General features: G+C 41.4%; 1 protein-coding gene across 1 annotated transcript in view; it reads left to right on the top strand.

The window, feature by feature from the left end:
* LOC148442317 (guanine nucleotide-binding protein subunit alpha-14) overlaps positions 1 to 25,741 on the top strand; it is a 152,615-nt gene that overhangs the window by 64,477 nt on the left and 62,397 nt on the right. The window lies entirely within an intron of this gene.

Genomic DNA, 25,741 nt, shown 5'->3' with positions numbered 1-25,741 from the left:
TTGGGCAAAAATGGGGTGTGTGGCTTAATTACCATTGGCCACGTCCCCCAAATTACGTTATTTAGGGTTGTGCCCACACAGCACGCCTCCTATGTAACGTCAGGCTGGGGGCTTCCCCCAGCACTTCTTCACCAGCTGGGCTTCCCCCAGCCCTCTCCCAGAACTGAATGGATGCCACGCACTTTTTCATAGGTTTTTTTTATTTTTTTTTCAGGCAGGATTTCAAACCATAATTATTAAACTGATTTTGCCAGTGGGATTTAAAATGGCAATTTTATCAGAAATCAGATTTTGATCAAATTCCAAATTTTGATAAATGCAGAGCTGCTCTGGTACAGTAAATCTCAAACCTTGGCTGATATTTGGGAAGAGGTGGATGGGGTGTTTAATTTAACTTTCAGAATGTACTGCATGCTTCTTACCATCCATAATGCTGCGTTGCCTGCCACTTCTCCTTGTCAGGGACAGGCTTGCAGTGTGGAGTTACAGCACAGAGCGGGTTTTATATAGTTTGTCGATGGTTAGAATGTTGACATTCATCATGGCGGCATGAGTCATCATGTCAACACAGTCATAATGTTGACATGTTTGGAATGTCACCCTGCTAATAGCGTTGACAATCAGCGGAGCGGCTGTTGTGGAGGTAAGAACCCTAGACTGACGGTTGCGACTAATGTAGCAAACCTACGGTTTGCCGTTCTAAGTATCTTTCTAACCCTAAAGCTAATTTTGGCATTTTCACAAAAAGTCAACATTTGCAATGTAACAATTTTAGCTGTCTGAATGTCAACCATGTCGGCATCATAACTGTCAATGTTGTACTGTCGACATGCTGACCGTATCCCCACTGAGACATTCTCCCAACTCTTCCCACTGAGACTGACCTCTAACTCCTCTGTATGCAGCACCTTCCTCAGCCATCCATCGCCCACCTCCCACGTATACCACACAGGGTAAAAGTGTGGAGAAAAATAGGGAGCAGGGTTGGTGTGTCCCTCAAATGCATAGTACCCTTTACAGATTATATTTTATGACACAAGGATAATGCAACGTACGCAAATATTTATACATATGTTACTATGGTTTCTAATAGATGTTTCACAAAAATGACAGTATGGCTACAATGCTATGAAAGTGGCTTGCTTTTAAAGGATTTATAGATCAGTTAGCATGTTACTCCAATTTCTTTTCTTAGGATAAATGTACATAATAAATTTAAAATATAACTACTATCTTATATCTTGCCATCATTTAAGGGCACTTTTTTTGCATCTTAATGAATATTGAATTTGATTCTGAATATTTATGGGATGGGCATGCTCAGTCACCACTGACTAGCTATTTGCAGTGTTTCAAATGTTATGTTGGTTCTCTTACACGTCAGTGGGGCCAGTTATAGAAAGAGTCATACAAATGTCTGCTTCCTAATTGAACAACCTCATTTATATTGGACTCATTAGATGAACTAGGGAAGTTGTCTAACAAACTATTAAGGTGCGTATCAACTAGCAGACTGAAACGACTACAAATTACGACATTGTAATCATGCAGTCGTTTCACAGTCTGTGCTGTGCCTACATGGCCAGCATGTTCGAGCAATTATAGATGTCAAAAATGACCAGCGGGAGCGCGCATCGCTGGTCGTTTTTGACATTAAGCTGCCCAATGTATGCCAGATTAACAAGCGATTGAACGATAACAATGTCATTGTCGTTCAATCGCTCTGTTTAATCGGGTAGTGGATACCCACCTTTAGATATGAAAAGGATTATGGGGTCTACAATTTATTAAAAAAAAATGTATTATTTTTAAATTTTTTGTTAAAATTCAGAGTTCAGCTATGAGGTGCCACCAACTCTAAATCTGTTCGCACATTTTAAATCCAGTGCAAAATTGCTTTGCCAGACTGTAAAAATGGCACCTTTAGGCCGGTATCCTAACTAGCCCCATACATTTTTCTTGCGAAAAAAAAAAAAAGGCTTTTAACTATGTCATCGGGCCTGTTTTTCACGAGAAAAATGAACAGTTTAACGTCCAAAAACACACAGGGTCCGTGAAACCTGTATATTTTCGTGATCGTGGCAATGAAAATGGAGATGACTTTGTTTTGCCTGTCTGAGGCAGGTGACACAAAATCCCCGATAAGTCCTGGCTTTCGGGGTTAATTGGCTAGCCCCCGCCGGATCAGTAGGATGGCTAATTTGCTCCAAACTCCGAGCGTGGTCCTTCAGTAGCGTTACTCCCTGAAATCGATTATTCATTGCTCCAATACAACAAAGTTATGTTTTTTTTTTTTTTTTTCTTTAATCAGACTATACACATAATGTACCGATGGCTCTTACACATTTTCGAAAGGATGAATAATATCTTTCGCTTTTGCATGAGAGCATAATTCTGATTTCAACTCTGTTTTATTTGCTTAGCAGAGAGGTAACAGGCGGCACTAGAGGATAATCTTGTGACAGGTACCACCTGTCATCTCTCCTCTGCTTGGCTCCGAATTCTGCTTAGTTACTGTATGCACTGATTACTGTAGGCACACATCTATCAGGATGGTCCATGTATCCATGTAATTACAGGTGTAATGCAGTGCCTTTTTTTTTTCGTTTTGAACATTTGCTGATTGTTTACATTTTTTTTTTCCGGCCCCCCCCCCCCCCCTTTTTATTTTTTTTTATTGTTTTTATTTATAAACCTCTAGATTAACAGAAGTATTATAGACTTGAAGCTAAATTTTGCAACCAAGAGAAAATATCTCATGAATCCTATATAGTCCGTCATCTGAAAGTGGCAGATTCAATTAGCCTTCGAAACCTCTCGCAGTTAATTAAAAATGTCCCAAATGGTTCAAGGTTTCCAGGTTCACTGTTCAAAAATATGGAAATCTACACATTTATATCTGCAGGAGCATCTACGGCTGATTCACATTCAACTCTGCATAAGACCCTTCGGGGTAAATGAAATAGACTGCAGACTGCAGGCATCGACGAGTTCCGTGTGAGACAGCCCAACAGTGCCGTAACTAGACATTCTGGGGCCCTCTGTGTGAAAGAGTATCTGTGCCCCCCCCCTCCTTCCCCTGTCATTTTTCAACAATTAATATTCACATTTAACAAATAAAATGGAAAATAGTGATAGTTTATTTCCAAAGAAAAAAAAAATCCAGTGCTGTTAGTATTTCATATTACTATTTTCCACACTCTTCTCCCAGGACTGCACAGCACCCACCTGGCCAATTGGACCACACTGGCAATGTCAGTGCAGATATAGTTTATTTTATATAACCATGATGCCACCAAACAACCCCCAATTTCCCTGGGACTCCACACGCACATACATACAACACACACACACCACCTACCCGGCCAAAACTAACAATTGACTGACCTGACATGATGCTGCAGAGAGAGCCTCTCAGTGCCGTGCCGCATTTCCGCGCCGCGACAAACAGCTGGTCGATCCCTTGCATGCACTGTGTGACTTGAGTCATTGGAGACGTCATGACGTCTCTCCTTAAAGCCAATGCGCCATGTGGGAGTCCGGGGGAGGCGGAGCTCACAGCAGGGTTGTGCATAGATCCCTTCCATAGATGAACCTACTGAAGGGGATCTATTCAACAACCCTCACAGCAGTCAGGACAGCCGGGTACACTGCTGATATACATCGCAGCGGGCACCCGGCAAATAGATATTGCAGCAGCAGCTGGGTCCGCCCCCAGAGCATTCTCCGTTCTATGGAGCGGCACCGGCCGCACCACCCTAGTTACAGCCTGGCAAAACCAGGTTGAATTTTGCCTTTTTAAATGACTGTTACTTTAAAACACTGATAAATGTATTTTTAATGTGCTTTGGACTAGGAGGAAAGCAGCTTTTGTGATTTTCTCCAGCACATCCACATGTCCCCAGATTTGAAGTGGATGTTCTCTGCAGCACAAAATATTTCAGGAAAGCAGTCTGCCTATGTGGTGGGTGGTAGTGACCTGCCCCCTTATAACACTGTAAGCGAGCACTGGGCAGGATCTCACGGTTTGTGGAGCATAATAGCGTTGAAAAATGAAATGAGTTGGATACTTCTATAGCAAGTGAGTTGCAATTTAGGGCACCTGCCGAACTCAAGTAGAAATCAGGTGCTATCAAATGCTTCTGTGTATGAATTTGTGTTTGTAGCATCTGGCTTGGCAAACAATTGGGGTGATTGGATTAAGCTGGCTATACGATGCATCATACGATATATAATTTCGATGTGTCCATAAGATTGCCAGTCAGCAATGAATTGTGATCAGCAAAAGGAATAGAAATAGTGTGCACTGTATTCAGACCACTCCCTACCCCTTTTAGGTGAAATTGGAATATTTTTTGTAGATCAATTGAAAATGGTAAAATGTTCAGTGACTAAAGTCCCCCCCAAAAAAATAGTATTGTAAAGCTGTGTACACACTATATGATATGTCATGCTATATGTTGTTCTGACGCGGATCAGAATATAATATCATACACATCGTATAGTATGTACCCCTGATCCGTCTTTAACAACACATTGTGCGGTGTGTTCGCATCGTTGCTGAGTTGCACATCGTATAGTGTATATCCAGCTTGAATCAGAATCAAATGTGTTCTTGGTACTTTATTAAGGTAACGGTTTATTTGAAAAATATATTTAATCAACTACTTTATTATGTTTTTGCTTGTATTACATGGAGTGTTTGAGAGGATTACGCTCCTGTACGGTCTCCACCTGTATATTGATGCACAGGCGGGTTGACATCACTGTTGTGCCAGTGAGCATTCTTGAATTCTGGGCCCGATTCTGACCCGGTCGCAAGCGATGTGCGCTCACAACTGGGTCGATGGTGGGCCAGTGCGCATGCGCACCAATGAGCCGGCTCCGTCATGCGCATGCGCGAGACCCGGATAGCGACGGGCAATCCGTCGCTCCGGGTTTCGTACCAAAGGGGGCGTGCTGTCGATGTTGAGTGATAGCATGACCCCTTTGGTGGGCGGGCCGGGGGAGTGGCTGCCCAAATGGAGGCGTTCCCATGTGAACGCCTCCGTTTGGGGGCGGCCCCACTGACATCACAAGTGATATCAGTGGGAGAGATTTCGGCTCTGTTAGAGCCGAAATCTCTCTGGGGCTTGCCGCAATGAGACCCTACCACAGGGGTCTTGTCGCAAGCCTGATGGTCGCGATGGTCTTGACCATCGCGACCATCTTCCTGGCCGCTCGCTATAGCTGTGGGTGGTCACCCACAGCTATGCGAGCGGCCAGGAGGCTGTTCTAAAAAAAAAAATATATATCCCGGCCCTGATTCAGAGCGAGCACTCAGAGTCCGGCGTCCGGCTCTGAATCAGGGCCTCTGTTCGTGCCACTGTGCATAATAAGAGACCTGCTACTGTTACCGTTACTTACAGCCATTACTGTTCTCTACTGCTATAACTGCTGTTAACCCTATGTACCCTGCTTTTAATAAAATAAATGTGCCATACTGGTTAAGTACATCTGAGTGAACTTACATCCATTTCACTTTCCACTGACACCCATTGTAACCAATAGGTTATAGGCCCAGTGCCATGAGTGTGAAGAATAGAGAAAAGTCCTTTATTTGGATTAAGACAGAACATGCACAGTGCAATAGCCGGCATGAGCTTTGTAAAACTGAGAGGCTCAGAGACTTACGCCTTGTGTAAATTCGCTATGGAGATGCAGCTAAAGCGAAAAAGTTGTGATTGATCATAAATTATCCAAGTGATAATCAAAATTCTGATGAAGTAGATAGAGCCATGAGAACCATTGGCCTAGCTGTGGACCAGCACGTGTATTTTATAATTCACAGAAAGCGTCAGCACATGAGGTGGATTGCCCTGCGGGCAGCGTAAGCATGTGAAGATAATGGTCTGATGAGGAGGATAAACTTGAGGCATACACTGTACAGCACCAAACTACGTGCAAGCGGAGACATGAACGAGTACATTGACCAGATGTCCAGAGTTCCGCAATTGACATCTGTAGGAGTCCAGATGGAGGAGGTTGCAATGGCGATGCTGCAAAATCTGACGCCTGAATTTGATTTCTAAAGGTGCATACACACACAACTATGTAAGTAATGAACGATTTTCATTGAACGATTTTCGGTCAGTTTTTCCCTTGAAAGAGTGAACGAAAATTGTTTTACAAAGTAGTTGCTTTTACTTTACTTAATAAACAATTTTCTGTGTGTTGAATGAAAAATGTTGCAACTTCTATTGAAAATCGTTCAGTTGGCCAGTCTGACTGAACTTCAAACTACAATCGACAAACGTGAACGCGCATGAACGATAATCGATTATCGTTTTACACTGAACGATTTTTTTGAACAATTGAACGATAACTTCGTCGTTATTTTTAAATCGTTCAAAAAATCGTTGTGTGTGTGTACGCACCTTTTAGTGGCTTTGGAAACCTCTATGACCAAGGTATCATCAGAGATTGTGAGGGCTAAGCTGCTGCAGTTTAAGAACGCTTACTGGTCGAGACAAATGCTGAGAGTTCTGCTTTACTCACAAAGGACACTAAGCCCAAAAGGCCTAAGTACAAGTGTTTCATATGTCACAAAGTGGGACATAAAGCCGCTGAATGCAGACTCAAGAGAGAATCAAATGGCATGCAAAATTAGAGTGAAAAAAGAAATGAGTCTGCTTTAAGTGTAAGACAGTTGCAGAATAGATTGCTGGTACATAAATTTGGGAGCCAAAAGGCATTCCAGCTGCAATCAAGAATGGTATACAGCATTGAGCTCGTGTGACACTATACCAGTCGGAGGGATCGCAGACCCAGTCTGGACAATCACGGTACGCCTGAAAATTAAAGGTGAAATCATCTAGGATGTGGTGTCTGTACCAGATTTGGGGACCATAAGTGTGCTAGAAGATAAAGGATTCAAGTTCACAGAGGGCAAGTGTGTATGCACAAAATAACAGGGACTGTAACAGCAACCCAGTGCCAGCAACTGTATGTCCTAGACACAGAGGAATGTTATGTGATGGCGGCCTCTTTCGAGCCAGTCTGTGGAGGTGTGGCTACTAGGCCACCTGGGGTATGATAATATCCAGAAACTCCTTGATGGGATGGTAACACAGATAGCCATGAACAATTCAGAGATGTATATAAAGTAAGCAAACCAGTTATCCCTTTCTGAAGTCAGCAATCAGAGCTGAGGCACTATTAGCATTGGTGCATACCGTGTGTAGATATCTAAGTGTATATTGCTATTTCCTGAATTCATCGATGACATGATAATGACACATGTTTAGTTCATTAAACAATGTCTCGCAGTGGTGATCAAAAGACACCTGTTTGGAAATTCCTAACCCGTTTCTTCCCAAACGGGATTTCCTCATAGTTGATAAACCTGATCAAATGTGCATACATGTTTTTGTGGTTTCTTTTTTAAATATTGAGTTAGTATTAAATGGTGTAAGTTACAATGCAAAATGCTATTTTACTTTATGTTCTCTGTCAATCTGACAGGTCTCAAGATAGGTAAGTAGGACATTCTCTCTACTATCTCAATTCCAGTTAAAATAAAATTTTATTTTGTGTTTTATTGTTTTATTTTGTACAAAAACAAAAGATAAAAAGGTCTAGCAAAGAGTATTGCAAGATGTACTTGTTGGCATTGAGTCTGCCCCAGTGACTTATGCTGGGTAGACATCAACAACATTTTGTCCCAACCATCTTTTAGTGTGTACACCCAATTCATCTTTCAAAGACGTCTGCTACAGATATATTGCATTGGCTGAGGTGCAGATGCATTATATCTGGAAGATAAGTCGCTAATGTGTAGTGTGTATGGATGACCTGATGGTGTATACAAAGACATGATTGGTAACTCACGATCTTCTGAATAGACCTATTGTTCGGAAAGGAACAATGTTTTAGAGTGTATGTACAATATCATATCTTCTCAATCGTTTGGAAAATCGTCAGGTCGGTCGGTTGGAAGTTACATCGTTCAAGTGTATACCCCACATTCGACTGTTCGTGTCATTGAGGGAATTTGGGACTGGTTAGGGCAGTGGCCTCTTCTTCTAGCTGAGACAGTTGCTTTAGGCCCCCATACACTGGACAATAAAGCAGGTGATCCAACTGATTGGTGCGATTTGCCTGCTATATCGCACTGTGTATGGCCCTGATGTTGGGCCAAGCGCGCTCCCATGGGGTCGTACGTCGCACCCACTGATCTTTCTGCAGAACCATAAGATCAGGGGATGCGATGTGCGATCTATTCACAGCTTCTACAATCAAGGGCAGGAGAGTTTGTATCCCGTAAATAGTCAAGATTGCTAAATTTGGCTTGAAGCTTAAAAAAAAATAAAAACAAAAAGCTGGTTCCTAAAGCGATTTCCCTCACCCTATATTAAGATTAGAAAAGCATTTATGATTATGGGGGGCACTCATTTAGCTGCGGCAATTTATGTGTTCGCATTCATTAACCGTAAATTTACCTGGCGAGAAAAAGCGGCTCTAATTGAATAGCCACGGGCATTAAAGCCCAAGGCTTACCACCCTTTTTCACACTCAGTAAATTGTCAGAGCTAATTGAATCCCCCCCTCCTTTTCTCTATGCCTGAAACATGATCGTACTGTACACACTAGTTCGACGGACCGGACGTTTGGCCAACCTATTTGACGATTGGTCAGTGCATGTACACTTACAAAAAGAAAGGAAACAACAGCGCTGTGGAACACTAAATTTATAATAATTAGTAATAATTAAAAAATGTATGATTAGAATTTATCAACTATGCCAAAAGTAAGTTAATTCTATTTATTAAAAATATATAAGATGAATTTAATATAAAACAGACATCATTGGCCAGTGAAACACACACAAATATGAATATAAATGTGCAATAAGTCTAAAAAACATATAACCTTAAAAAGTGTTGAGAAGTAGCCAATAACTGACACTGGAGCGGGGTAATTAGTTCGTCTTGACCACCACAATAATTTGTATCAGATGGAGATTAATGCTGGTTATTTATTATCCCATATCTTGGAGAATCCTTTATAATATACTTCCTTCCATATATAAAGCATAAATAAGTGCATGCAGCTTCCAAGCGGAAAAGATAGCTTTCAGACGTCTTAAACAGACATGTGGTGTTTTCATAATCCTTAAATTGAATCCGGTATGGGATTAGTTACAGTTATCCCCAATATTTCAGGGATAAAGGGAATGCTGCACTATCATTTAGGTACAAGATGATTACGCTCTTTGTGGGACATCAGATACATCAGATCCCTAGGACACTAATGTCCTGCCACTCACCGCTAAACCTCAGGCTCTGTCAGACTCGCGGCAGGGTCCGCTCTCCCCTACCGTGTCCCGGCTAGTAACTTGCTGTAGGTAAACCTCTTAAGTGCGTCAGCTGTGGTAGCGCCTGTGGTGTCCTGCAGCGGCACACTGATGAGGTATGTTAACTCCTTGGGACAGGAACCACTCTGTCTCTCTCGTAAAGGACAACTGGTATGATAGATAGAAAGGCACCTGTCTTGACCTGTTCCAATCGGCTGAGTGTATCTTTGTAGAGACAAGTGCCAAATAACAATGTCTCGCAGTGGTGATCAAAAGACACCTGTTTGGAAATTCCTAACCCGTTTCTTCCCAAACGGGATTTCCTCATAGTTGATAATTAAAAAAATGTATGAATAGAATTTATCAATTTAGTGTTCCACAGCACTGTTGTTTCCTTTCTTTTTGTGTTTCTCTTATGGCTAGCAACCATAACCGCTGCGTAGAACATCATCTGTAACAATTTAATTAGTATATACAGTATATTGATTATTCCTTTTTACAGCCCCGGTGGCTTCACATTCATTTTTGTTGCACGTACACTTACCAATTGTCCACCCAATATGTTGGGCCTGACATCCCAACTGGGCAGGTATTTCAGTTTGCCTGCCCAGTTGAACGGTCACTCAGCGCCGGGTCCCTGCAGCATGTATACGGGCGATCGGCAGATATATCAGCCATTTGCTGTGCTGCACAGCCAATGCAATATGCAACATATTGGGGGTACAGATCCGCCGACAAGCTCACGATATATCTGCCGTTCGATTGAACCGGTATCGCCCAGCTTTTTTATCCTGCTAAATAAACTATACACAAGGTTCTGATCTGGTTAGATTGCACATGCTTCCCGGCCACATTAAATAAAATTTATCCGACACATGTTGTACCCTTTGTAAAAAAGCAAAGTTGATTTGAATATTGAACAGAATACAATAGAATAAAACACCATAGCAGTCCAGGTTTTAGGGATATCCATGGTTGAGCACAGGTGACTTAATTAGTACCTCAGTCAATTTGATATAACCACCTGTGCTCAACCATGGATGTCTCTAAAACCTGAACTGTTGGGGAGCCTTGAGGACTGCGTTTGGGAACCTGTCTTGGTCCCTTCTTGATATGTGTACTTGTTAGCCTGCTAGCTGTGTGCTGAGTGCTTGTTCATGTGCTTATAAGGAATTCTTCATTGTTATTTTTATTTTTGGCACCAGTTTGCTCCCCTTCTTCTTTTCTGCATTGTGAAATATGGTGGTAAAGGATATTCTTTCCTGCCACTACTACAGGCTTTAATGTGCTATACCAGAACACACGTTCATAAGCTGTACTATCAAGGGGTGTAATTAGAAAGGTAATCCTATCCACCACATAAAAGCAATCCTATCCACCACAAATCTCCAGTAAATATCCAATAACTATCTAAATTAGTTGCGACCTGGAACATTAGTCTGAATAAAAAAAAGTATAATAAATACTTTATTTGTGTATATCATCATATCCTCCTTATTTTCCATTTCTTAGAACTGCATGGATAAATTCCATATGAAGCCTTAACTTGTACATTTAAGGGACTTTTTTCCCATTTGGACAGGACCCCTGTGCACTGCTTGGCCCCATGATAGCCACATGGACTGTATGGCTGCAGTTATGCACTTGTCTTACCATGCAGCAAATCTGTTCCTTGATTGACATACTCAACCTATTATTTGTACATATTAATTGAGCTGTTTTTAATATATTGAGTACCATTGTTTACCAATCAGTGATATACTTGTATATAGGTTGAAAGATTCATTTATGCCAATGCGATCATGTAACATACTGCCAATATGTGCCAACTATCCTGCATAGAGCCCCTGGTTGGCTAGGTCTGATTTAACGGTAGCTGTCAGAATAAGCAACAATCCATGCAATGTGTGGACACTTAACAGTTTGTCAGTCCCATTGCTGGTGAAGTTTACATTCATCTGAAATATAATCAAATTATAGGCTAGCACAGGGCCTGGCCAACCTGTGGTCCTCCAGCTGTTGTAAACCTACAAATCCCAGAATGCGTTATCATCTGATTGGTGGGAGGGTATGCTGGAAGTTGTAGTTTAACAACAGCGTTGGCCCAGGCCTGGGCTAGTAGGTCTATACACTGCTAGGTCTGGGTACCTGTTGTAGGGGAAAAAACTAAAATAATTGACATGTTGAAGTGACATTTAAATCGTTGCCAATATACTAAATGATTACATTATTATTTCAATATTGCTCTCGACAGTATAAAATATGACTTTTTATTTATAAGGCCTAACATCTTGATACAAGTAAATAACATACAAGGACGTGAAACAGAAGGTAGAGATGACACAGCTGATACCGAAAGTAGTGCAGAAACCATCTTGGTCTGATCAATGTCTAGATTTAGCAATGGCCGCATTGAAGTATTTTTTTTTTTTTCTAATCATCTAGTAAGCGCAGCTGGGTTACTTTTTTTTTTTTTCAATCTTCTCAATTATATTACAATGACTTATTGAACAATGATTAATATTATTCTGATAATTACAGTATTTAAAGGAAGTCTATTTAGGGCTACCCTCCTAGTAGTGTCCCTTACATACAGCTAAGAAGTATGAATTGCATTCCTCCTTAAATGAGCTCTGATCTTTTTTTACTGGTAAAACAGTGTTTTAACTAAATTAAATAACCTCTTCTTTATTAAATAATGAACTTGCTGGGAATGTATATTTATATTTCTCAATTGCTTGAATGTAGAATTCCTTCCCTCCCCCGCTGACCCTTATTAGGTATAACCCAGGGAGGAAAAACTGCATTGCTTTCTCATCTCCTCATGTAGGTTAGATGTGACTCACAACTAGTGCAAGATAAGGCCTTGTGTTATTCGCTGTAATGAATCCTATATCCAGCGCAGGGTGGACTTTAACCTTTTATTTAAAAATTACATTTCTTAGTATTTTCTTGTTCTTCAGATGCATTTTTTTTCTGAGAGCCCATTAGTTAAATAGAGCAACGTGCCTGTTTTCACTGTAATGCCATGACAACACTGCAGTTGTTATATCAAGGCACCAAACAGTGTTTTACTGTGGTACTTAACGACCACTGTGTTGACTAAGATTTTACTCCTGACAATGTACGAATCTGTGTCCGGAATACTGAACTGTGTGTTACTTTTGAAGTGCATGTGATGATGGGTGTAGATGGGAAGGAAAAGGAAGAGCGTGTTCCGCTTCCTGTGTACTTTTTCAGACTGTGTAATATAGTACCATCAACTTTTTCATATGTTATACATGGAATTTCAGTGAATTGAAAAATTGAAAGCGCACTTTGTTTTAGTGGACGTTCGGCTAAATAAGGAAATAAATGTCACACGGATTCTGCTTTGAATTTGTATCCTGAATTTGAACGTTTGAAGACACAGGGAAGTGACTCTTGATGTTACTTTGCCTGGACTCTATCCTGGCAGAATAAACTTGAGGTGAATGACCTGCTATAGCTATGCTATTTCAATTTCCCACTACAGTATGTCCTGCTCCACTGCTTCTTAGAAAAGCATAATAAATTCAGAATTATAAGGCTAGTGTGTACAATGTAACCCAAGAAAGGTAATTGCACCAAATAATCATTCTGCATAACATGAAAATCACATACAGTACACTTGTTTTGGAACTAGGGTTTGCTTTTAGTTTTTATTCTCAATGTTCAGTAAAGCACAAAGTCATGAATTATTCTGCAGACTTATTTGTATCTCTCTCTGTATGTGTGCATATATGTATGTGTGTGTGTATGTATATATGTGTGTGTGTGTGTGTACATATATATATATTATACATACACATGTACTGTGTATGTGAATGTGTGTGTATATATATATATATATATATATATATATATATATATATATATATATATATATATATAATTATAATTATAATAATTTATTTTGATGTGGGGTTTCACTATTCTATATGGCATTGGTCGAGGAAGGTTTAGTTATGAACCATTCATCTGTGTCAAAAGGGAGCCAAGCAGTGACAATTTTAGTGAAGCAGTCACAGAAATAAAATCTTGCACCAAGGTTCTATAAAGAACTGCCCATGGTACTGAAACAGTGTTGTGCTGTGTGCGCGTGAGTGAGTGACTAACTGCTGCTCTGCAGGGGTGTAGGTTGCACTGTGACCCTCTGAGACAGTGAGAGTCAGTCAGAGCTCGCAATGTGCCCTGTTGCTTAGCAGCAGCCTAGAGTGGGGAGGGAGTCAGGGACTGAGCAGGGTCACGTCTGAGGCATACTGTAGCTGTAAGGAATTAATAAAACAAACAACCATCAGAACACCATTGAATGATTTACATTCAATAGTGGGAAGCATCAGACCGTCACCATCGGAACAAAAACCTTGTTGGATTCGATGTCCATCCCTACGCTGAAACTGCAGGCGGACTCCGGCCACCACTCCTCCACCATGAAGTGCTCCCTCTCCAGCGTTATGTTCCCTCTCAGTCAACACCCTCTGTGAACAGGAGGCACCTTCACATGGAGTTAGAGCTGTTGTCTGTTGTCACGACGAGGAAGCTCAACAGGAAGCCCGGGAAATACAGGGTACATTGTGCAAAAAGGACCTTGCTCATTGTAATATTTGGCAGTCTTCACATGGAGGCTGTGGAAATATGCACAGGTGCGCCTGCCCCGAGGACATGCTGCTGATAATGCTTATGGTAGCTGCAATACAAATCTTTCATCTTTTGCCCTTCCCAGCACATTCCAGTGGCCAGGCCACAGCCAGGTACAGGGCAGAAGCAGGGGGGGTTTGTGGCGACACTGATGACTAATAGGGGCCATGAGTGAGATGCAGAGGCCTGTGGTGTGATGTAAAGGGCTGCGGTAAAAAGCAGGAGTGGGAAACAGTGGCCTTTGGTGAGTTGCAGTGGGTTGTGGTGAAATATAGGATGCTGTGAGGAAATGTGGAGGGCAGTAGTGAGATGCAGGAGTCTGTTGTGAGATGCAAGGGACTGGAGTGACATGGCGTAGGTTGTTATGAGATGCAGGAGGCTGTCGCTAGATGAAATTGCTCCGGTGCGAAGCCGGGAGGGTTGATATCACATGTCATACTGGAAAGGGTATGAAGTCCCGGCGGCTGAACTTCAGATGACGGAAGCCCGATCGCTAGAGATCCCGATAGGGGCACGTAAGTATGTAACCCTCCCATGCCTAACCCTAACCCTCCCCATGGTGGTACATAACCCTAACCTCCCCTCCCTACACAATAAATATAACCCTCCCTGGGTGGGGCCTAACCCTAACCCCCCCTCCACCTTGCCTAACCCCCCAGGGGTACCTAAACCTCCCCGCGTGGCTACGAGTTCAGGATTTAGACGCCGGCATTTTGCGAGATGGCTTCCTGGCCGTCGGTCTTTTAACTGCATCCCGTCATACTGCATGTTCTGCTGAAGTGAAGTCTTATTAACAGACTTCAGTCATGACATGTCCACAGTGGATCAGTTCTCACAGCATAATATGGGATGTAGTCAGCTGGCAGCCAGTCTAAATGCAGACGCTGATATCTCGACAAAGGAGTTGAGAGGTGTCGAAATGCTGACTCCTATCTTAATCCCGAATCCGGAAAGCAGACGTATGGATATGCCCGAACGAGAGAAGTCCGGGGCGCCCATCCTCTTAGCCGTGCGCATGGGGGGTGGGGTGGGGGGTGATATGGGCAGTTAGCGGGGTTAGGTTTTTTTGGGGGGGGTTAGGCATCCATAGGGGGAAGGGTTTGGGTCAGGCACCACTTTATGTTTAGGCACTAAGGGGGGGAGGGTTAGGTACAGGCACGAAGGAGGGGGACTTAGGTTCAGGAACTAATGGGGTGGGTTAGGGGTAGGCTACCAGAAGGGAGGGTTAGGGGGGATACCAACCATCCGGATGCTGCTGTCGGTATTCTGACAGGAGCCTTTCCCTACAGCCGTATATCATACTGATTGCCAGAATGTGGCTTTGCTTTAGGAGGATACAATGTTTGAGCAAGGCAACTCTGACATGCAGTGTAGGAGTTTGTTTTTATGTCTGCTTTTAATTTCTTTAATAGCAAAACCAACAATAAAAGTCCTTTTGAACTAGAATTTTAGGACAAGTCAGTTACATTTTTTTCAAACTCCTTTTACATGAAACCTGCACAACAGGTAAGACCTGCTGGAGAATCAGTTCCTTATGATAAGCCCCATCTGGGTTCTTATGCAGCTAGATGTGTAAATGTATATGGGTTTTAAAGTTAGAAGGGGTACTGCAACAGTACTGTAACAGTCACAGCTGTACACACGCAAGACACTGGGAAGTGTTTGGCTTTGGTTCTTGAAGAGTCTATCCGAAGAGCCAAACAATGTTCAGGTCCAGTCCCCTTTCTGATTTAGAAACCTAAAGAGGGGTAGGTATTTCACACCTCAGGTAGTCCCTGGTAGTGTGGATTTCTCCAGAAACCTTGCCCAAAAAAGAACCATGGATAGTTTTAATAATAAAAAAATAAATCCATTTATTTCATGCCTCTGCAGATGCTCCTATATTTGTTGTTCTGACAAACAAAACTAAAGTGCAGGTTTTAGAAGTGGAGATGTTGCCCATAGCAACCAATCAGATTGTAGCTATTCTCTTCTAGAAGGTGCTAGATAAATAAGTAGAATCTGGTTGCTATGGGCAACATCTCCACTTCTAAAACCTGCACTTTAGTTAATATATCTCCTAGTTTTTCACAGCTGATGGCATTGGTTAAAGATGACATTACTGGGTTCAGTCCTGGGTGTTTTTCTGTTCTTTGTACTGTGTTTAGAAGTTCCCCATTGGATGCAGCCATAGATTTGCAAATATTCAGAACACATCTTTCTTAATACTCACTGTTACTGTATTATGTTAATTTCCCCTTAGAATGTGTGTTCTTTGTGCTACAATCTAGTACTCCCCTTAAGCTGTATTTAAAAAGCAATGATGTTCAAATCCTTGCATAATACCAAGGCTATTGCTGTGCAATACATATAGCCATATATAGATCTATTTAGCTTTTTCAAGTGTCCCAAAAGGAGGTATGATGTTTTAAATCAAATAACATAAGAACTGATACAGATCAGTTTAGTCAGTCACAGTAGTATTTATATGGCACAGGGAGCTAGTGGGGCCTACATTGGGAGACTGAAAACTTGCCACTTAGTCATTCTCTGCTTGATTTCAAAGAAAAAACACTCGTAGCATATACTGTTTTGTACTTAAATGTGACAAAGAAAACTCTACGAATGATCTTACTCTTATTATGTTTCTCTTTACCTAAATTGGGATTTTTCCTATATATCATGTATTGTGTTTTTCTTTCTTTCCAGTGATAAAGTAATTGTCATTTTCAAGCTCTTCCTTGGTGACTTCACTATACTGTATGCAAATTAATCTCTATGGCAGCAGCATCCACTTCAGAGAGTACAATCCCTGTTTTGGCTCTTACCTGTGATATGCTCTAAATATCTATTGGGTAAAGCATTAACTAACTTTTAACCCCTTCAGTGCTAAGAATGATTGAGACTCTTCCTGCAGATGTACACACAAGTGCTTTGGACAAGCCCTACTCATCTGAAGTTCAAATGATAGAAACCTAGAAACGCCTCTATTGCTCATTCTTGCTGAGTGGGTGCAGGGCTTGGCTACTTATTGCACCGTGGACATGATAATGTCAATAATCGCCACCTCTCACAGCAGATACACTACAATCACAAGCAATGTAGCAGGAAATGGGGGATATATATCTAATATTTCTGTTTTTAATTAAGATAAGCAGTCCCTTTTTTAAAAAATAATGTATCCCTTAGAAAACACCCTACACAGAAAGCATTCAGTCCAGGGTTTGGAGGTTCTAATGCCCATATCATCCCCATCATGGCATCCGTAAACACAGGGGTAATGTGCAGTAAGTTGTTTGTTTTCAAAACAGGATGCCTTTGTACCATATTATTCCCATATATTTTCAGCATTTCTTTCAAACTAATAAAAATAAAGTGTAAATTTTATTATTAAAACCTATGTGTAGCCTCCTAGTTTTTGCTGCTTTGAAAAGATGGAATAATACTGAACCAAGAACTAAAAAGTATTTCTTTGTTGTGATTCGAAAAACAAAAAACACATTTGTTTTCAGCTCACTCACTTTCTTATGTGGCCCATACATTGTGCGATTTTTTTATTTTTTTGCACGATGTGGACGATTTTGGTCAATCGTAAAGATCAATCGTGCACATCGTGTGTTGATTCTGTGTGTTTACGATGCCGATGCGCTTCCCCGCCGTCGTATAGATGGATCGTAGATCTTACTGCAAAACCTTAAGATTGCGATCTATTGTGTACAATGTGATACACGTATGCATCGTATCGTATGATCGTAACGATCAATCTTACACCATTTGACCACATCGTAGAGAGAATTTCAAGGGAAGAGTTTCAAGGGAAATCATACAACACATCTTACGTCAGAAAATCGCACCGTGCATGGCCGGTTTTACAATTTCTTTTAAAAAGACGTAGGGGATACAGGTTTGCCTAATATATGGTTTGTGCAGTGGAGGCTTCTGTTTGGAACTGCGAAATAAACAAAACTGCAAATTTATTTTTGTTCAGTTGCTTCTGTCATACACAGAGCCCTTTCACATGGGTATAAACACATGTACTGTATAGTGAAAAAATGGGCATTGTAACAAATACACATTATTTATAATGGGTAAATAGTCTGGTGTAATAATGAATGCCTGTCTGATATTGTAATATAATAAATTACTCTGGTTTTTATCTCCAGTCATATTGTTTCAAATACACATTAACACTTTCACACATATGACATGCTTTTATAAGCCTTTTTTTGTTTTTCTTTCTTTTCCATACTCTGTATAGTATGAAGTACAATACAGCCTGTTAGGGGTTGTTGTATATGAAGTGTTTTTTTAATATTTCTGTTTATGTTCCTCCACTAGTATTTGTTATAAAGTTTTGGGAAAAACATGCCAGACAATGGGACAAAGCCACATTCTGTTGTGAGGTGCCATGGTTGGGCCATGTGTAATACATTGGCCTCTCTTATGTAAAGTTTACTAACAAGAAATGTTTGGATAAGTTGTCGTTCAATTGATAAGTCTGTTTATTGTTTCTCTGACACTTTTTTGATTTGTTTCCTGGAACTGACCTAGCATATATACGTCTATAATCTCTTGCCATATAGTAACTCAGCCATCTCTGTCCCCATAGCAATTCTTGATCATACACCTCTGTGTCATTACATTGTAATGCCTTTCATCCTCTGGACTCAGACCAATTAACCTTTCTAGTTGCGATTTCCAGTAGTACATTCAGCATTTTTTTCTTATTGTTAGTACTGTGAAGTGTTGCCAGATCATCCCTTTAATAAGAGACACACATGCATTATACAGGTTCTTTGGCTGATTAAAATCAGGTGAAATGGAGACTTGAAGTCAGCCAGCCACAGAATCTGCATAATCCATGTGTGTCCCTTACTAAAGGGATGAGGTGATAACCCTACGAGTGCCCATCCCCATGTGAGCTGGGATCCAGCCAAAGCCATTATAAGTCAGTCCATAATTGCTAGTGTAAATAGTTATATAAAAAAAAAATAAGTGATGGCATATGGAGGAGAGTTGGCTCTGGTGTTAGAAAAAAAACTACAACGGTAATAAAATAATTGACAATAAGGTGACCTTGCAGAAGACAATGCTGTGGCGTGTACAGCGACTCTAATAAATACCTAACTTATCCAAGATCTACAGTTTTTAAGTTTGTGGGTAAGCAGGCAAGTGGTTGGCACTAAAGAAATAGCTACTGTACCTTCTCCATTAACAATTCTGGATGGGGTCTGGGCATTCAGATATTCAAGATGCAACAAGGGGAACTGAGTGTAATTTGAATGGAATGTGTAAGAGCCCAGGGACCCATGCCAGGGGAAGTAACCTGCTTGCGTTACCGATGTTTTCAGCACACGATTGTTGTGAGAGAGTATTAGGAAACTGGATACATTTCTGCCACTGTAAGGAACGAGGAGGAACCTGCTGAGGATTCACAATGGCATTTTATGTGTTCACATCTTTGTTTCATCCATAGTTGCCATGTATCTATTTACTGCAATAAAAATGTCCATCCATCATCGATCTTATAAAACCATTCTACATTGACTGCGTTGTGACCTCTGGTGGACTGGCATAACCGCTTTAGCAGCATTATTCAAGTGCATCAGTAGGAATTTCTTGTACTCAGACTTGGAGCAGCCAGAAACCAGGGGCAGTCGGAACTCAACGAATAGTCTCCTAACTTACTTCCAAAAGGAGCAATGTCTCCACACTTGCACTAGCTAGAAACACAGGAACTTATGGTTTGGTTATATCTTCAGCACGTTTGGGATACTGGAGAATATTTGTGTAAGGTGTCAGGTCACCTGTACCATCTTGTGAGGAGTTTGTATTGAGCATCGAAAACACATGTATTGTATGAAACACTTTTGTACAAGGTGATCTATGATGTAAAGTTGCAGAATTGTCCCTTTCCCCTGCCTATGCGAAGTGTGCATTAGAGTAGGTCTCCAAGCAAAGTTTTGTAGATGGACTATAGTATGTGTGGCACTTTGAATCACCTATACACCAGAATCACCTGTTTTATTGCAAACAATGTTCTGATATAATTTACTGTTAACAGATTCAGACTCACTGATATCGCTGTTATTTTAGATTTTTGTGTACTACAAGACAAGTCTGGATTTAAATTGCAGAATGTTTATTTTTATTTGCAATATATAGTCATATGAGACAAATGTAGGGCTATGGTGAAGCAAACCTTTGAAACTTCTATACATTATAATGACCTGTGACAATCACTGCTTTATATGTACAGTATGTGTGTCTGTCTATCTTTTGGGGGGTTGTGTTGGTGGCAAGGGCTAGTTTGATTATAGGGCAAGTGAGTGTTGTGTATTATCTGTCAAGCACAAGGTTAGCTGTTCTTTATACTGTAATTATTACCTTTTTTCCTAATTTTTATAACTTTGCATTGTCATGTATCTTTTTCAGTGAACTACAGTTATTAATCACACACTTGCTTTTATTATTGAACTTGAACTAAACAGGCTAAAGACACACTAAACTGCTGATATTGTAGTAACCAATCATTTTATAAGAAGCCCTACTGTCTGATATAGGGGCTAATGCAATAATGAGAGCTACGCCAGTTTGCGTAGTTTGATACCAAAGTTTGCTCTGCTCATGCCCAGAATATACTGTACATGTGTGTATTTGTGCCGCGACTGCAGAGATGGGACAGGGGGAACATGCACTCTAACATAGACCACGAATAGTAAGGCCATACGAAACAATGCATGTGTTGCGGTCATCACTGCACTATTTGCAGGTGCCCTTCGTCTTCAAATAGAGGATGATGGTCACCATCAATAGCAAACTGCTTGGGATTGGTTGATTGCAAATCCATCACTATTGGGCGCTTTTCTTCATTTGCCCATACATATTTATTTTTTGTACACAAGATCGAGTTGTACCTGTAATATTGGAGAGGTTTTACAATTTTATGAGATCCCAATAGTGAAATACGTATTCTGCTAACAAATTAAATGGTTGAAAATATGGGTGTAACATGCATGTCATGAAAAGCTGGTGCTTATGCTACTGCTGTAGAACTACACACATCTTGCGTTAGTTGCACAATTGCATATGCAATCGCTATTTTAGTGAAGGCTTTTTACACCTGTAGAGATGGTTGCAATTGCTCCCCATTCAGCCCTGAAATGTTTCATTATTGGTGTGCCACAGAAATGTGGGCAGGTCATGTGCAGTCAACGATATTGGCGGGTGACGGTTCAGTGAGGTTGTTTATTATTTCTTATGCTGACATTACGATAATGCTGTAGCTTTCCATGTACAAAATGTTTTAAACTGGAAATCTTCTGTTGGTATTTTATAGTTTCTGAACAAATGTTTTATAACAACTGTTATTACCCCAAAGCTGTACATTTACTGATCACCACTCAAATATGCTTTGTGTCTTGTTTACCTGTCGAGCCACTGTGTACTCCCATGATAAGCATGGGAATGAACAGCAGGGTTTGACTGACCGGCAACTTTTACAAGTGATCTATAATAAACATTTTTATTACCTAGATTTGTTTATATACTAAGTAACATACTGTTTTCTGTTCCATGTATTTAATTGTGTATCTTTTATTTGACCAATTTTTCAATTTTCAGTACATCTAATGCTAGAAAGCTGCTTTAACTTAAAACACTGTTCCTGTTTATGCCAAGGAGGTTCTGCTGCCAAAACATTGCATACAGTACTTTCACAGCGGGAATCACTGTGATATGGCAAGGGAACAGTGTTCCCCATTTGCTTTAACATTAAGCAGACTGAGTATTCTCATGGTTTCCTGGTGAGATAATTGCAGCATTATACAATGCCAGCGTGACCCTGCACTTAACCGTTTGGTGGTAAATGAGGAGTTGCGTGATGGTCTAGTATAAGATTAATTTAGGCATGTTTAGAAAGCACTGACATAATCAGTGGACTTTGCCAGTTGAAGTACTTCATTTTCACAGGCTGTTTATAAAAATTGAAAAGCTATTCTGTAAAAGTGCAGTCATGAGTAACTTGTGGTGTAGGATCATTTTTCCTCAGGATAAAATCCCTGCGAATAATGAACCTGGCGTGGAAAAAAACCTGTAATCGTAGCATTTTGCATGCTGATTGACCGTCTGTCACAACCCAGTCCTGTTTCCTTGCCGCTGGGTCACATACTGCTTCTGCTGCCTGCCAACCTGCTTCCATGGCATTGTGCCCACGTCTTCTGTCACCTACAAGATGTATAGGCTTCATAATTCCCGGACTACTAGGCCTCAATCCACATCAGAGCCTGATCTGGAGTACTGCTGTGACAAGTTTTGATCATCTGACCGCAGCGTAGCCAATCGTAAGACAGCATGAGCTTCCCTGCATCACCTGTTACCGCTTAGCCTATCCCAGCTAACCCTTTGTATATCCTCCAGCCTCTGGCACCCAGAATTTGCCAGTACAACATCTAAGCTCAGTTCCCTCTGGGTCTAAGCTACACTGAGTGAGTATTCTGTAAAGTTCTGTTTTGTCATCCTGCTGTACTTCTGCCACCTAACCTAGTCTTCACTGGCAAAGCTTCCCTGCATCCTGTACTAGTTTCCCTACTAGTATCTCTCCTAGCAACTGCTCAGCATTGCTTGAGACTGTGTGTTTGCCTGCTGTGAGTCTAATCACCAACTATGTGGTTCACCTGCACTTCCACTCAGCTTCTAAGAATCCTGAAACCACGCCAGTGCAATTAACCTGTGGACTCCCAGTTATGTTTTAGTATTGCATTCATCTGTGACTTGACTGTGCAGTTTTGTCCCTAAGTATTGTACAGACGGGGATCGGTATGAAATCCGGCGGTTAAAATCCTTGCACCAGTGAAGAGCCCGACTGCTCTAAAGGTAAGTATTAACTAACCTAACCTCCCTCCCTAGTGCCTAACCCTAACCCCCGACTTCCCTGCTGCCTAAACCTAACCCTTCCGCGTTTGTCCGTGCCCGGTTTACCTTCGATCGGTATGCCGGGCATCAGGCTCCCGGAGTAGGTAAAATGACAGGCGTTGGGATGTCGACGCCTGTCATTAGATCCCTGCTGGGATTGAGTGCCTCATTCAGAGGCGGTCGGAGGATGCAAGCGGTCGCTCAGAAACTGGGCGGCCACTTGCATCCTGACCGCCCGCCTCTGTTGCGGTCGTTAGGCTGTGGGTTAACACCCACAGCACTAACGACCGCTCGGGTGATGGTCAGAGACCATCGCAACCATCGGGGCTTACGACGAGACCCTAGGGTAGGGTCTCACTTGTCGTAAGCCCCGGAGAGCTTCTGGCTCTGTCAGAGCCGGAAGCTCTCCACTGACATCACTAGTGATGTCAGTGGGGCCTCCCCCAAACGGCAGGCGTTCCCATGGGAACGCCTCCGTTTGGGCTGCCACCGCCCTGGCCCGCCTTCTAAACGGGGCGAGCTGTCAATCAACATCGACAGCTCGCCCCCTTTGGAAAGAGACCCGCTACGACCGGCGCTGTTGGTCGTAGCGGGTCTCACGCATGCGCACGAGGGAGCCGGCTCCCTCGTGCGCATGCGCACTGGCAAAACATTGAGGCGGCCGTGCGGTCGTAGACCGTACGACTGCCTCTGAATAAGGTCCTGAGTCCTCCACGTTTATAGTGTGTTCAAGGAATATTTCGTGATAGTAACCATGTGGTATTTTCAAACACCTTTTGTAATCTGCTCGTAAGTCTGAGTGGGTAGATAGTGGAGATAAGTTTCCATTTGTTATAGTATCTAATAACACCTTTTTCAATATCATACATCGCCGTACGTCTGTCATAATATAGAATGTTGAGTAATTCCAATCTAAGCATTTCTAAAGTAGGAGCTACCCTAGATATCCATTTCTGCAAAATTAGTTTCTTTGCTAGGGTAACCATCACAGTGAGAAAGGGTAACATTGAAGGGGAAATAAGTGTTGGTGACCAAGAGGTAAAATCAGCAAAAAGGAAAGCTTCCCAAGCAAATGGTAATCTAACTCTAGCAATTTGAGTAATAAAAGTGTGAACTTTATACCAAAACTTCTTTATTCTAGGACACTGCCAAATATTATGTAAAAAATTTGCTGAGGTTGCATGACATTTTGGGCACTAGAATGGTTCACCTGGGAGCATATGACTTCGCTGTGCTTGGGAGATATACGCTCTATTCACAAATTTAACATGAGTTTCCTGCAGTTTAGCCGAGCTGAGCCATTTCATAGTAGACTGGAATAAAGTCATAACACGTTCTGAAAAGTTGAAATCTGGAAAATCTTTCGTTTCCACAAACCCAATACATTATTAGATAGCAAATCATTGTATAAGTATTTAAGTTTATACTTGTTGCTAGAGACCAAAGTGAAAAGAGAGTATAGAGGGTAAGGGGTAGATGGGGCTAGTAGTGATGCATATGAACTAGAAGCTATTTTACTGCTGATATAGTGTCTAGTTTGTAGGTATAAGAAAAATTGTGAGTTAGGAATATCATAAATATCCTTCACTTGTTGGATGGAATAAAGATTGCCTCCGGGGTCAAAAATGTTTCTGATAGCCGCAATCCCTTTTTGTTTCCACGACTTGTAATGGGATATTGTAAGGGAGGGTGGAAAATCTGGGTTACCCCAAAGAGGTATGTATTTAGTAAGATGTGGGTTTGAGCCCAGATGTTTATTTATAGCAGACCAGGCTTTATAGGTGTCCATAAAGAAAATGCTGTGGGTGATTCCTATAGGAAGCTTTGCGTGAGCAATATGCAAAAGGGACGCTGGCGAAAAGGGAAAGAACAATGCCTCCTCCAATTGAAGATTAGTAAAATGGGATTGCGTCAGGAACCAGTCGGAGATGTATCTGAATGCTGCTGCATACGAATAGGTCTGAATATCTAGTAGACCCAGAGCTCCTCTATGTTTATTGTATAGCAGTCTATTTCTGGCTATTCTTGGTTTTTTGCAATTCCAGATAAATCGCTGGAAGGCTGATGTACATTTTGCTGTATCTGAACTAATTAAGAACATGGGGAGCATCTGGAGAGGATAAGCCAGTTTTGGAAAAAGCACCCCCTTAATTACTGCAACTCTTCCCAACAGTGAAAGTGGAAGGGTCAGCCATTGCTGGGTTTTTTGTATCATTTTTTCAATAATTTGCGGGAAATTAGCTGTGTAAATATGATTTATAGAAGGCGTGATAAAGATACCCAGATATTTTAATCTGGAATTAGCAGCCTGAAAGATAGTAGAAATAGTAGAGCACCGATGCAGCAGCTCGGGTCGTGTCATTGGTAAAACCTCAGATTTTTCGATATTAATTTTATATCCTGCAAAGGAACTGAAAGGTCGCATATTTCAATGGATTTTGTTGTTTAATTGCCCAGATCCTCCGGTTATACCATTTGGGTGGTGGTGGTGGCCCGCTTCAGCAAGATGGCTCATTTTGTCCCACTGACCAAGCTTCCTTCTGTTTATCAAGCATATCTTTAAGTTGCATGGATTGCCAGTGGACATGTCTGACCAGGGTACTAGGTTCAGTTTTGGAAATCGTTTTGTTCAGCACTAGGAATTAGACTGAGTTTGTCTAAACACCACCCACAGTCGAATGTTCAGACAGAAAAGTAAATCAGTCATTAGAACAATATCTGAGATGTTACATTTCTAAACTTCAAAACGACTAGGTGGAGCATTTACCGCCTGTGGAGTTCACTTACATGCATTGCTATATTTCATCCACTAAGGTTTCTCCGTTTGTTTGTATCTACAGATATTATCCTGAGTAA

Source organism: Taudactylus pleione, unplaced genomic scaffold, assembly GCF_031769625.1.
Source record: "Taudactylus pleione unplaced genomic scaffold, aTauple2 ptg001573l, whole genome shotgun sequence".
Lineage (NCBI taxonomy): Eukaryota > Metazoa > Chordata > Amphibia > Anura > Myobatrachidae > Taudactylus > Taudactylus pleione.
This window is presented reverse-complemented; position numbering and strand designations above follow the sequence as displayed.